This window comes from Saccostrea echinata, unplaced genomic scaffold (assembly GCF_033153115.1).
Source record: "Saccostrea echinata isolate AGI-Se365-2 ecotype Australia unplaced genomic scaffold, CSIRO_AGI_Sech_v1 ptg000025l, whole genome shotgun sequence".
In the NCBI taxonomy this organism is placed as follows: domain Eukaryota; kingdom Metazoa; phylum Mollusca; class Bivalvia; order Ostreida; family Ostreidae; genus Saccostrea; species Saccostrea echinata.
The window spans coordinates 3649782-3659841 of NW_026889774.1; positions in this window are offsets into that span (position 1 = coordinate 3649782).

Consider the following 10060-nt stretch of genomic DNA (forward strand, 5'->3'; position numbering starts at 1 on the left):
CCCTACAGATGCATGTAAACGGTGTACATACATGTAACGAAATAGTGATCAATCTCAAAAAAAATTATCAATAATACAAATATGTGAAAAAGGCATAAAATAGTTTGTTGGAAACTTGGTCTCCGAAGACACTTAATGAGGAACTTCAACATCTTTAATTTCAACTTACAGTGTTTTAAGGAAGTAATTTTCGATTTACTGGGTGTAAATCATATACGGTGCTAATTTTGATGCACCAGATGCGCATTTCAACAAATTATGTCTCTTCATTGATGCGTAAGCCGAAACGTTGGAAATCCAAAATATTTAAATAAAAAGACTTGGAAGAGCTGAAAAAAGGTGCCAAAGACTGGAGCCAAATACGTCGAAGGATCAGAGCTGCATGTATGCATGTAGGAGACAATCCTTAATTTTGAAATAAATTTCTAAATTTTACTACAGCAATTAAATATATATCCCGTATTTTCAAGCTAGCACCGAAGTACTAGGTAATTATCAACAATACAAATATGTGAAGAGGGCATAAAATAGTTTTTTGGAAACTTGGTCTCCAAAGATACTTAAATGTTGTCAATGAGGAACTCCAACATCCTTTAATTTCAACTTTAGAGTGTTTTTAGGAAGTAATTTTCGATTTACTGAGTGTGTATTGCTTTGATTACTGACCACAAATATGAAACACTGGACAATTCGTTAGGCGTTTCTTTAACAATTCCTGTTTGACTTTCATTGATTCTACTTTTTGTCCCCCGTTTTCATTGAAAGTGGGGGATATTAATTTGGGTCTGTATGTCCGTCCGTCTAGATATATTTCTGTCTGTCTGTTACAATTTTGTTTCCGCCCGATATGTCTCGAGAAACCCTTGAGGTTTTGCAATGAAATTTTCCCCCTTTGGCCTAAATTAAGATGACCCCTATTAATTTTAAAGTCAAAAGGTCAAAGGTAAAGGTTGTAAATTCATACATTCTGTCTGTGTGTAATACTTTCGTTCCCGGGCAATATCTCTAACCGATGTAGAGCTTTTGCAATGAAATTTCATTACCGTCTTCTTTGGAAGACGGTCTACAGAGTTGAAGTGTCTTATAGTCTTAGGACTAAACACTTCCTCTCTTTTACGATTGGTGGAAATTTCATAATGTAAAAAATTTCAATTATTTCATTGCTTGAAATGCTGTTCTAGGCAAGGGAGAAAATTTTCTGGTGATCTAATTTTCGTACGACTTAACAATTGTTCAACATTTTTAATCTTAAAAAAGATTGACAAAACGATCAGAGGAAAATGGCAATAAATAAACCTACAATGAAATAACACATTATTTTTTTATATAGCAATAACTAAAAAGCATTCTCTATTTTCATGTAAACAGAAATGTTCATTATTATATGCAAGCTTTACTGCTTATATTTATTCTTTTTTTTTTTTTTTTTTTTTTTTTTTTTTTTTTTTTTTACTGTCTAATATTTTTTTCTAATATCGATCGACTAGCTGTGTCGGAGTTTACGGAGACAGCCGAACGTCTGGTTGAACTTTCACATGGTAAGGCTAATGTCAGTAAAAAAAAAACTGCGGAAGAAATACAAAGCCTAGAAACACGGCCTGATGCAATGTAGGTATAGCTCAGTTTACTGTTTTAGGTTGTTACTTAAGACGGCAAAGCTTTTTGTAAAAGCTCTACTTGTACCATATAACTCCCTATGGCTCCGCCCGCCCTCTCAAACGGTCTTGTTCCTTTTTTTTTTTTTTTTTTTTTTTTTTGTTATCAAAAGTCAGTTGGGAATTTGTTGGTATCGCTCACGCTATAAGTTATAGAGTTACTCCCCGTTTGTATTAAAAGTCGCGTGCCACTACTTTTAGTACAGGAGCATGTGGAGAGTTAGTTAAATATAATACACATTGTCGGCGGACTTTATATTCTAATAACATCTATTGGGACTATTTCGTAAAGGCAACAAGACAACAAGTGTTGTGTAAAATTTAGACAATATCGAACGTGTCAAAAACGAAAAAAAAAAAAATGGACGTTATAAGGACAGTTGAAATATGTGAAATTTTCAGACAAAGCACCTGTCAAGTATTTATTGGTCAAACGAAAAAAATATATATTAAGAGAAAAGCCAAGGAGAAGTTGTGAATGACACATAAAGCACCAATACATGTATGCACAAAGTATTTGGACCTGCGCCCAGTTTCATACAAGGTGTTGTGAAGTCTGGACGTTATAAGGACAAGTGGAAATCTGTGATATTTTCTGACGAAGCACAAGTATTTGTTGGTCAAATGAAAAATATATATTTAGAAAAAGGCCAATAAGTATAGGTGAATAAAATGTGCATAAAACATCAATATGCACAAAGTATTTGGATCCGCCCCAAATTTCATACAAGCAGTTACGACGTCTGATGTGTACATACATGTACCTCTCATAAATTCATTATTTCAGTGTTATAAATATTTTAATTAAAAAGAATCTTCTGTACATATTTTAAAGAAAAAGCTATCAAATGTATATGAGCCGTCCCATGCGAAAAGGGCCCTTATGTATTTTGACGTCATAATGAGAAAAACGCCGGTAATGATAACGTCATAAAATGCAAGTTGCGTATGTTACATATTTTTCCAACATTTTTACCTGAGCGCTATCAACTTATTTTCATTGTTGTATATATCATTTAGAGCCAATAAAATATCAGGGAAAAAGAAAATATGAATTTTAGAGCTAAGTTCCATATAAATGGACATTTCCAATATTGAATATTAAATATTGTTGATATAATTAGGTGTAGTTTTTTATCCAATTTTTAACACTTAAAATTTTACTTTAACACATTGAAAGCGATTGTACATGTACATAATCGATATATATATCTGCATGACACATCCTTTTTAACACACATACATAGTAACCGAATTAAGATAATTAACAATAAATGAAAAAAAAAATCTTAAACCGTTCCCAGCATATAGGTTTATATATACGATTAAAATTTTGTTCAGCTCTACATTAGCAAATGACGAAGTTTGAAAAGATTGATTCTTTGTAACGCATTAAATTTAATGAAGAAAACATCTGATTTTTTTTTTTCAAAACAACAGTCACTGTGTATGCATAAACGCGATTGGCGATCTGCCTTCGTCACGGTCATATGCAGGTCAATGTGTTTGTTGTCTCATTCAAGTAAAGAACCGGTTTTTACTGTTTACGGAGACAGCCTAGCTTGTGGTTGAACGAGACTAATGTGTTTGCTACGATATATATTTCTTGAAATTTGAGAATAAAATCTAGTATCATTTGTTAAAAGTCTTGGACCAGGCGGAAAAAAGGAGAAAAAAGTAAATGCTGCAACCCAAAAATAATGACCAGATTATTTTTATGCATTATATGGGAAGATTTGAGTTTGCTATAAAAAAAAGGGGGGGGGGTAGAGGTGGGTGCAATTAGCCATTCAGTAAACATCTTCATTCTATATCATTCAACTACCAGTGAAACATGTATGGAACCCCCCCCCCCCAACAACAACATGCCTGGTAAATAATGGGTCAATATTTATAAAACCCCAAAAACATAATTCTGGAAATTAAATCTGAAAGATTGAATACAGATTTATTTCCCTGTAATATTGCATCTGATTGTTATTTTAATTTCTTCCAAAGATGCAATGTTTGTCTGAATTAAAGGTTACGAAAATAAGTACATTTTTGTGTAGGAAGGTTTGCTATAAGTTCTGTTTAATCTTTTATTGATAAATGGGAAGAATGACTGCCTAATTCTTTTGAATGAATCATATTTGGCCATTTCTTTAGGCATGTTCGTAACAACGTTTTTCAGAAAAGGGGGGGACTTAAAATGACCAGTTAAAAATACCCCCCCCCCCAAAAAAAAAAAAAACAAAACAAAACAAAGAAAGAAAAACAATGTATTTCGGTAGGGAGTTAATCCCTTTTTGACAAAAAAAAAAAGAAGCTAAAATGCCAGTGCTCAGCAATGTCGACGATACAGCTAGAGGTTACTCAGTAGATAGATACAAGAATATCCAATGCGTACAAAATTTATCAGACCTCGCGTCAAGGGGCATTTCACAAATACTAGTACATGTCAAAATTTTACGAGCTTTAAACGACAAGTTGTTAGTGTCAGCGAAGAAAATTTGATTTCTTTTTATATCTGAGATAAACACTTCTATCACCGTGCAAAATCGACTCTTAAAATAAATCTTAGTTTGAATATTATGTCATTTTATTACTCAATTCGCTAATTGTTGTCAAAGAACTCTGTTATATACTAGTATGTAATTAAAACTGTATGTGTTCGGAGGCCTGACGAATTTACTGGCCACTTCCGTGCGTATTTCTTCAAAGTTAAAATTGCCGTCCATCGTTAAAAGCTTTCATAAACTCGGAAACTGATATACTCATTACTTTGGATTTATACATGTAATATGTGATTTCGGGAAGAGTCCTAGGAATGCGGAACTACTACTTCCGGCCCGCAGCGCCACTCATTCCCTCTTTCCCGATCAACGACATATCTTATTAGACCCAAACTACCTCCACAAAATTTGAGAACAACAAAATGAATGGAAGAATATGTAGGCTTAAGCTTATAATTTTTTTTCTTCAAACAAAATTTAGCGAAAAGGGGGGGGGGGGGTTACATGATGAATCAATATGACATAAAAAGAACACTTCAAACTTCAAAATATATTCTGAACTTAAAATGATCGTATAAGGATATGATGATAATATGAAAATTATTTCCTCATCCTCAATTTTTATGAGATTACATGTTCACTGTAAGACATACGAATATTGATCCGATTATAACTCGCTACAGTGCAAATAGGCGGTGCAAATATTGTGACGGTTTACGCCAATATTGCAGGGAATATGACCAACTTTAAAATAATGTTTGTATGCCCTCTCCCGACTCAGGACGAAAATATTGGGTCGGTAGGTGGTCAGAAAATTTTGATATCAATGCTGAATTTTCAAAATCTATTTTCCGAAATGCAATAAAAAATGCTTCCGCCAGTTAGAAAGAGTTTTGAGTCGGGCCATAATTAGCTGGCGGTGAGGGCAATCAACCAATTTTGACAAATGGTCTAATATGTACAATATCGTAAGAAATATACATTACCCATGTAAAGGGGGAAAGGGATTGTCTCGGCACTTATTATTTGCGTGTGTCAATATTTACCAATGTAGGACAATGAATACATATATGTTCAGTATCGTAGGTACATACTGCCCCCCCCCCTTTCCCTAAACTTCATTTATTTTGTCAGAAAACCTCCTCAAACTTCATTCTTTAACTTGTCAGAAAATTTTAACTGGATTGTGATACTGCAGATCCCCCCTCCCCCTCTTGCCGATTAATTTTCTGTATCCGCCCTTCAAGCATTCTTTCATAAATTCATCTAGGTCATGAACAAAACAACAAAAATTATATACTTATGATGAAAAATTATCAAACAACGAACTCTATAATTACAAGGAAGACGCAATATAATCAGTCTTATCTTACGGATTCTTTTTAAAATTTTAAACAAAATATTTTTCATAAACTACAAATAAATACAAGTCTGTAAAACATCTAAACACATATCTTTTATTTGTTTGTTTTTTTTATTTAATATTTACTTTTCTCTGAACCGTATATCAGAGCAATATTCACGTCTACAGTGTAACATGACGTCGCGAGTGTAACGTTATCATTTTCAAAAAAAAGCATACCAGGTATTTATCGATATAAAACCATTATCTGTGTTTTATTTATGAGAAAACTTACATAAACATTTTTTTTACCGGATTTTTGAAATCATGTGTGTTACAATTGACCAAAATGGACATTTATGTGACATGCAAAAATGTCGACACTCTTAAAATGTACATGTAACTTACGTCTAATACAGAGTCCAAAACACCTCTTCTTTATATAATTAAACAAATAACAATGAAACGGTTTCGACAACTAGTATATAATTTAGATATACTTTAACGAAAACAACTATTTCAAATATTGCATGTAAAATAAAGGCAGGAGATTTATTCATAAATTTTCATGTATATTTTCGTGTGATAAAGTAATGTTTTTTCAATCAGATACATATTTCAAATATTTCTGAGGGATATAAAAGCGTCAGTTTGAACGTCATTTTTCGAGGTAATTTTAACATTTTCTTAACCTTTGATTCCCTGTATCTCGGTAATTATTCTGAATATTTGAATCAAACTTTATATTTGGTTATTTTACACTATAATCTATCATAATCCATTGAAAAGTCAATTTTGAAAATTTTCACCTTAAGGACCTTTTTTGCATGGGACGGCTCATATATCCTTACTGGCATTTACAATGTAAAAATTTTGGATAAGATCGTGATGTAGATGTTTACAATTATAGAAAATAAAGCAGAAAAATCCTCCATCCGCCCCAATTTTAAGCACATTAGGACGAACTTCAAAGGACAAGATATGGTAACGGCCCAATCTGGCCCCTTATTTGATGTAAAAGTCAAAACACAGTTAAAATTGTTATGGTTTGTAGTTAGGAACTTAAAATGATGCTTGTTTTAAAACCAGCACTAATTTTGATTTAAAGCTTACAAGAAGGCCACAAGAGGTTGCAGAAGTAGGCCAATTTCCCGAATTTCTTCAGTTCTAGTTGAATTTTGTCAAATTTGAGATACTTTTCACTTCGGGAAACATACAGCACAAGCTTGCCTATCTAAGATTTTTATACATAAGATGCATCTGATGCTAGTGTATGAAATATATAAATCTGGCAGATAGGCAAGCTTGTGCTCTATGTTTTCTGAAACAAAATGTGTTGTAAAATCGATGAAAATTTACATAAAAATGAGAAAATTTGGAAAATGGCATATTTTCTGACCTTCCTGTGACCTCTGTGTATTCCTTAACGTAGAACCATTACTTATTTTGAGGCAGGGGTGACAACAGGTTTTTATTGATAAACTGTTGCATCATTCTAAAAGACACCCCAAACCAGGGGCCAAAAAGGGGTCTTAGCCTATTTTGTCCTTTAAATTCAAGTGTTCTTCAGGCCAAAAGTGAAAGGTCAACTTTTTTTTTCTTTCTCCATCTGCAACATTTTTTCATTTCTTCCACCCTCTTCCAGGCACGAATCCAAATTTTTTTCTAGGAGATCCGCCCCAGTAAAAAAAAATGCCAAACCAGAAATTTCTTGAAAAAAGCAAAAACAAAAAAAAAAAAAAAAAAAAAAAAAAAAAAAATTAAAATAATAAATAAATAAAAAACAAACAAACAAACAAACAAACAAAACAAAGCAAAGCAAAACACTTTCTCCTTTTTCCCAACCGTGAAAAATCTTTCTTTACAGTGGTCCATGTTTTTTTTTTTTTTTTTTTTTGGGGGGGGGGGGTGGTTCCAAGTCATTTTTTATTCTATGTATACATTAAATAACTCTGCAAATCCAGGGGGTCCGGAGCCTCCCCCCCTTCCTATAGACCCGTACATGCTCTTCTTTTTTCCTTAAGCGGGGGCCACACATTCCCTGAATTTGCTTGTAATTTCTTTAATTAAGCACATTTCATTTTTCTGATGAAAGAAGTCTAGTAACAGGTTGTTATACCTATAATATAGCGGACTGAAACGATCTAGCAATATGTAAGTCAGGAAATTCTACGGAATTTTTTTTTTTATCTGTGTCGATGTTCTTTTAAGTCGTTTGTATTCATTATCTAGAATTGTTAATTCAGTTCAAAAATTGATTGCCTTTTATTGAAAAGAAAACTAAATATTAACTGAAATTCAATATATTTAATTTTAACTATATTCTCTTACTTTATATATATCTATTTGTAATAATTATAAGCATAATAACTCGTAGGATTAGAAAACTTTAAAAAAATATATATTATTCAATGGAGAGGTCTTAGTTGAAATGTAATATTTTTCATCTGTGTGACATTTATAAAGTCTGCCTCGGTGCGATCAGCCGATCGGAACGTCAGCATGAATGAACATTTACACTTTAAAAAAAATCTACGTGCGATTCAATCGATACGTATTTCATATATTGTTCGTATTATCAAATAAACACTTAGTCCATATGCTAGAAGAAATAAAAAGAGAAATCTTTTTTTTAATTTACTAGTTAAACCTATTTTGCATGTTGTAAGTATTGGAGCAAGAAACTTATTTAATATTTTGTGTAGAATATAAATATTAGGGTCAAAACGCTTCTTTGTAAAGGTCACGAAGGCCCACCCTTTAACTATTTAAGTTTACGATGCAGAACGCTCCAAATTATATAATAGTAAAGAGTAGAGGTCATTGACTTTCTGCTTAACCCTTTTTAAAATACTGCCGAAAAAAACCCCACAGACATCGATACTACATTTAAGTTAATTTGCTAATAAATTACATGTTGATTTATATGGACCCTATATTCGTCCTTAGATTATGTGTTCCTCAATGATAAAGACACAATCGTTAAGTTAAGTGATTTATTTTTATTTTGAAAATGCACAAAAAGATCAATTTTAGGGATTTATCTTGATATTTTATTTGACTACCCTTTCAACTCAAAAAAAAGGGGGGGGGGGAGACTGATCACTCGACATCAGCATTGGGTGTGAATATACAATGGGAGTCCAAGAACATGCTCCCCTGGGAATTTTAAGATAAATGTAACAAAAATCAGCATACTGAGATCTAATCTGGGGATAATTTCTAGAACTATTATAATTAGATATATTTTAAACGTTATTTTGTTATGTTTTTGTTTAATTAGGGTACTTTCTGTAACTAAAAGGGAATTGTGAGATAATTTTCCAAAGAGGAAAGGTACCTTTTACCGGAAGTTAAATCAGCATTCAATTTGATAAATCCCAGAATTTGGAATGGTGTTTATTGTATTTTGTTTGTTTTTTATTTGTTTAACTTCCCTTCGAGAATTAAACACTCATATTGAGAAGCCACCACTAGTCTTGCCAACCCTATATTCAGCATTTGTGCATATGTAACCTTTAATATGAGCACTGCATGAGGGATCTTTTTCTTGCTAGCACCTTTTGTGACACAAAACCTTGGTTTATAGGCCTCATCCTAAAGACCGGTCTACACTTCCTTCTGTGGGATTCGAACCACCGACGTAAGGAACAACTCCTTACTCGGCGACTTTTAGAGTAAACGACTTATCTATACTGCGCTACGTGAGCGACCCGAGGAATAAAGAAGTTTTGCGCTATTAGACTTAATGTGTATCATTTTGCTACCAATCTGGGAATTTTTGTTCGTGGCTTGTTAAGGTTTATCCTTTTATTTTACATGTCTGTAACTATTTATTTTTTTTAACCCAAATTCATTTCACTATAACATTTTAAATGTCTTTTGTTTCACACACTTTACATCTTATTCCTTTCATGACTTTAAATAACGATACGTGAAGCATTTCCACATACCATTTTGGATTATGTAAGTTCTATACATAGATACACAATACATAAAATATTCAATCATTTTGCCAAACAGAGCGGACCAAAACTTCCTAGTTAAAAGTTCTTGCAGAGAGAGCTTTTAATATTCATTGCAGTCAGGTATCCCGGCTGCATTCATAGTTTCTGGTCGCCTTATGAAACAGGAAGATGATAATCTTGCATGCTGCAAGATTCATAGCTTTAGCATCATTATTTGGACACATCTGTTACGGTAATTATTTTCTTAGTCTGAAAATGTTTCTACTGCTTAAACAAAAATTATATAGATCGAAAACTATTAATTCAGCAATCAAAGACACTATTGTTATATGTGAATTTGGGATATAGCATTTATTACATGTAATGGCTAATTTTAATTTCAGATATATCTTATGTATTATATAATTTTAAAAATGCCCAGTTTGCATATCCTCAGCACGAAAACCCTCGCAATTTCATTGCTCGTCTTATAAATAAATTTAAATACGAATAATAGACAGACAGCTGTTGGGGTTTTGTTTGCATGAGACTGATGAATGTTGGGATTTTGTAAATGTATAAGGCCGATGAATTTTGGAAATTCTTTTTATGGAATTTGTT